Source organism: Loxodonta africana, chromosome 8 (assembly GCF_030014295.1).
Source record: "Loxodonta africana isolate mLoxAfr1 chromosome 8, mLoxAfr1.hap2, whole genome shotgun sequence".
NCBI classification, from domain to species: Eukaryota; Metazoa; Chordata; class Mammalia; order Proboscidea; family Elephantidae; genus Loxodonta; species Loxodonta africana.
The window spans coordinates 107,414,696-107,419,917 of NC_087349.1; positions in this window are offsets into that span (position 1 = coordinate 107,414,696).

The following is a 5,222-nucleotide window of genomic DNA, read 5'->3' on the forward strand; positions in this document are numbered from 1 at the left end:
GAAAGTATCAGAGTGGGTTGCATGCACAAAATGAGGGTAAGTATTGTTTTGTGAAACTTTTGTTTTTGTTTACATACAGTACAATACAGTAAAACATTCATTGATCTAGAGACTTAACACAATTTCAAAGTGCATATGATAGACAAATTTATATTATGCCTATTTATTTTTAATCTCTTATATTTGATTCATTTCTCACTTGGGGAAAAAAGGCAAGCATAGTTTTCAGTAAGAGTACCTAGCTACTATTTTTCTCTGAGCCTAGCCTACCTTAGAATAATTTTGTTTTTGTTTTTGCTTTTTTCCCTTAGCAATGAAAATGTAATTTAACTAAGTATAAAACTATTTTATGACAATCTTTTCCCTGGCAAATACTGTATTCTTTAATCCATCATCTCGGGGATATGCATTAGAGAGCTCTAAGGACTTATTTTTTGATTTTTTCATAACCTTTTTTTAATTATTATTCTTTGTACATATCGTACAATTTTTCCTCTCTCCCTCTCCCTTTTTAATTACAGTGTTTTGCTAAGTGTCTAGATGCGAGTCTCCTTTCTCTCAGTCTGTCTGCCCTTTGAATTTACACACGTAAGCCTTTATTTCAAATTCTATTTGTAATTATTGTAACTAGTTCAGTTCTACGCTCAGAGCAGTTCCACTTATCTCTCCATCTTTCCGTTTGCTCCTCAAAATGATCAACTGTAACTTAACATTGAAATGCCGAGTTAAATTCTCTCAAGCTTAATATAGCTCTGCAGTTTAAACAAAATTATAATGACCTCTGGAAAGATTCGAGGTTGTCCCCAAAGGTGTGTGGCTTACAAGTTGAAACGACATAGTCAGCAGAGAGAGAGAGCTTCGGCATGAGCTTGGGTGCTGCTTGCAGAATGACAGTCCATAGTAAAATTTTCATAAACTCGTGCTCTTGCCCTGTCCTTGGCTTACTCTTATTTGACCTTCCTTTGTCTGACCCTGGTGGCGAAGTGGTTAAGTGCTATGGCTGCTAACCAAAGGGCTGGCACTTCGAATCTGCCAGGCACTCCTTGGAAACTATATGGGGCAGTTCTACTCTGTCCTATAGGGTCGCTATGAGTAGGAATCGACTCGATGGCACTGGGTTTGGTTTGGCTTTTTGGTTTGCCTGACCGTGTCTCATGTCACTCTCCCTTTCATTATATTCTTGCCCTAGCCATTTTTCTAGTCGCTGAACAGGCCTAGATGATTCCATTCCGGGAGTTTTGCACAAGCTGTTGTTCCCTCTACCTGAAAGACTCTTCTCCCAGATCTTCCCTTGGTGGCTTCTTGTCATTCAACCTTTACTTAAATATCACCTCCTCAAAGTAGCCTCCCCTGATCACTCCTAGACACACCCTTTTCTGTCATTCTATTGGAATTTCTTAACTATCTTACATTTTCTTGTTTTGAATCTTCATTGTCTGTCTCTCCTTCCAGACAGGAAAGGACCTTGTCCATTTCGTTGCTGAAATTGTAGTCTATAACGCTTTGTGAATGACTGAGTATCCCTAATTTAATGAGTGATTCTAAAAACCAAAATTACTTCAGCTTAATATTTGAAAATATGTACCCTGCTGCTGTCAAGTCGATTCCGACTCATAACAACCCTATAGGTCAGAGTAGAACAGCCTCATAAGGCTTTCAAGGCTGTAAATATAAAAGATAGGCTGGTGGGATCCAATAGCTGACCTTTCAGTTAGTAGCCAAGTACTTTAACCACTTGACCACCAAAGCTCATTTCAAAAATATGTACACACATTTTTTACAGCTTAGAAGTCTTAATTCTAAGGGAAAATAATCAAGGTTTATGTGGTATCTCAGAAACCCTGGTGGTGTAGTGGTTAAGTGCTACGACTGCTAACCAAGAGGTTGGCAGTTCAACTCCACCAGGCACTCCTTGGAAACTCTATGGGGCAGTTCTACTCTGTCCTATAGAGTCACTATGAGTTGGAATCGACTCGACGGCAGTGGGTTTGGATTTTTTTTTTGGTTTTATGTGGTATCTCAGACATTAACATTTACCTTTTGTGATTTATTTTTCCTTGTAAACAGTATCACAAAGTTATATTTAATATTTAACTTAAATAAATTTTATAGAGAATCAATACCAGGGCCATTTATCTGAATGGCATCTGTGTATCTTTTGCAAAATTATATTTTAAGGTATTAACATCCATTCTAAAAATTCAACAAACATCACCCCATATCTATTACTCCATGCTGCATATGACAAGTTTCAAGGAAAATTTTTTTTTCTGAATTTAAAAATACATATTTTCTTTGCCAAAAAAATACATGTGACCTAATACATTACTCCAAACATGTCTTGCTTCCAAGAACTTTAAGGCAAATCAGTTCAAAATTACAATAATCAGGTCCTCAAAGCATCCAAGCACTCCTCTTTTAGACCTGCAAATCATAATCAAATCACTTGCAGAATCAACGAATGTGAAGGACCGTCTCCAGAAAATATATATACATATGCAGAAATGTGCATATAATTTCAGTGGGTTGAGGAACTCCAAGTTTATTGACTACCCCAGATTAAGAACTTCTGCTTTAGACGATTTTTGTTATAATATCCTCAAGGGTTTTAGTTTGCATTGTTTCACTTGTCTTTAATAAAGATACCCAAGATATTCAACTTTAATTCAGGTAAGTCAATGTCTTTTCAACTTCTTATGATTCTGTCTTTTGAAAGACGGTATATAACCTTGGAAATCAAGGTTGAGAAAGTCAGATAACTTTTTGTTTCAATCTTTATTCGTTTCCACATTCATTTTTACATACAAAGTTATAGTCCCGGAGGGATGCAATATAATGTGAAAACCACTAGAAGACCTCATTAGTACATTATAGTTTCTCTCCCAGTATTTAAATTTCCATATTAACTTTCTGATTTCAGAGTAAATAGATAGTGTGCCATGTTCTTTCCTAAAGAGGACAGTGTGTCAGACTCTCGTTAGCACAGTGACAAAGAAGTCTTCATTAATGTTGGACACTGACACAATGAAGCTAGTGAGATTTCTTCCCAAACTAGCATATGTCCTTCATTATGAACAGAGATAGCTGGTACAGACACAAGTCTGTCTCGCTTTAGCATTGACTTATCTCATGACTTGAATTTTTAGCAAGTAAATTACAAGTAGATTTTCCAAATTTGACTGAATTTGAATCAGTATGTTAATTTATGCTTCAGTGTATGCAATCTTTAATGTCCAGATGGACTTAATTAATCATATTTATCTTATTATTTTATATATTTATAATATCAAACTTTGGAAGAAAATAATTTTCTAGGTTAATAAAATAGCACAATTGAAACCTTTATTTTTCTCATTCAACTAAAATAATAAACCTAACCAACCAGAAAAAATGGCAATAGAAGAGTTTGTGTGAAACATTACGTCTTAGAAAATAATGCCAGGATTACGAAAATGTGCACATTGCTCTTAGTTGAACTGCAGAAAATCAAATGCATTTACCTTTGAAAACCAGAGTATTCATTGCCTTCAAGCTTCAGTTCTGAACCTTAGGCTGGGAGCTGATGGTCACACATAGATGATCTTCTGGTTTTGTAATGAAAGAAAATGGAGGAATCTCTCTGGAAGGAAAACTTGGGTCATTTCTATCTCCACCGGTAACTACTCCATGATGTACATATGTACATGGAACACATTAATAGTTCTGTCCATCTTTTTTTTTTTTTTTGAAGAGTAGAAAACAGATTCTAAATAAAAATAGTCTGAATTATCATAAAGCCAAAAATAAGAATGGAATATTTAAAATTATAATTCACTTAACTAGTGACAACTGAGCACATTATCTTCTTTAGTGATTTGCAGTCATCCTTTGCATATTATATTCAGCCAGCAACCAAATTTTAATTTTTAATTAGAAGACATTAAAATGTAATTAGCAGCAAATAACAGAATGACAAAGTGACAAAAATTCATAAAGGTCAAAGGAAGCAGCATTTTTAGCCATAGCAAGAAGTATTTTTCCATGAATTTAGGGAATCATAGTCACCTCGTCACCTCCTCCTCATTCACCTCCAGACAGAATTCCTAGAAGCAACATTCCTTTGTGGACAATAATAAAATAATACAGAAATAGGCGTTAAAACCAGAGTGGACATTCTTCAGAGTCAAAAGACCCTCAAAATTTAATAAACACCATATATGAAAGAAAGGAACATAGCAAATTGCAACACAGCATACACATAATAAAATTAATTCATTCATAAGAAGCCAATACAATGTTCAATGTGGATCTTCCAGAAGGAAGCAGAGGGCAACAGAGACCATCTGCAGCTGTCAAACCTGTGAAAGTGAACCAATGCATTACAAAATTCACACAATATATGAATTCTAAATGAAAAACAAATGTTTTATCAAAAAAGTTGGTTGGTGGCCCGACATAGAGATATTTATATGGATATATATATGTATATATATATAATGATAAAAATCAGCTTGCATGAGGGTCATAATATATCTGCTTTGAAGTTATATCACACACACTGTAAGCAATTTACAGAATTTGTCAGGTTTGCATATACAAGAATTGTGAAATGAATTAAAATACACTGAAACACAGAACACTCAAATTATTTCTATGAACCTCCCAGAATTAACAGGGATTGGCCATAAGCAGCACTTGCCACCACTGAACAAGGGATGTGCCAAGAACAGAAGAAAAATTCAAGAAGGCAATTAAAAAAAAAAAAAAAAAAACTTTTGTTATTCCTTCCTTAAAATAATGTTCTCTTGGTTGACTTGCAGTGTTGATAATTTTCTTTTTCCCCCAACACGGGGGTTTTGTTTGATCATAGTTTGTGTTCTGTATGTTTTTGATCTCTGTTTGCTTCCTGGAGAGAAAGGGTCTTTGAGTGAGTAGGAAATCGGTGGGTCCACAGTAAAAAGTTACTAGACAGATGACGTTCAGGCCAATCCCTGAGCAGTCAATGAGATAGACGATGCCTTAAGTCGCCGAAGGAAAAGAGAAAAAAAAAAAAAAAGACTCTTGCTGTTAGAAAATGTCCTATCGCTTCACACTAATTCTCTCGAAATAAAAAAAGAGCAGTGATTTGCCAAAGAAAATATGATCAACAAAACGTTTGATAGCCTCTTCGTCTATGCTTCCGGAAGCAGGCGCTCCTTGGGTAGGTAATTAGAGTACAGTGGGTGCAGAGTGGTGCTTGGAGT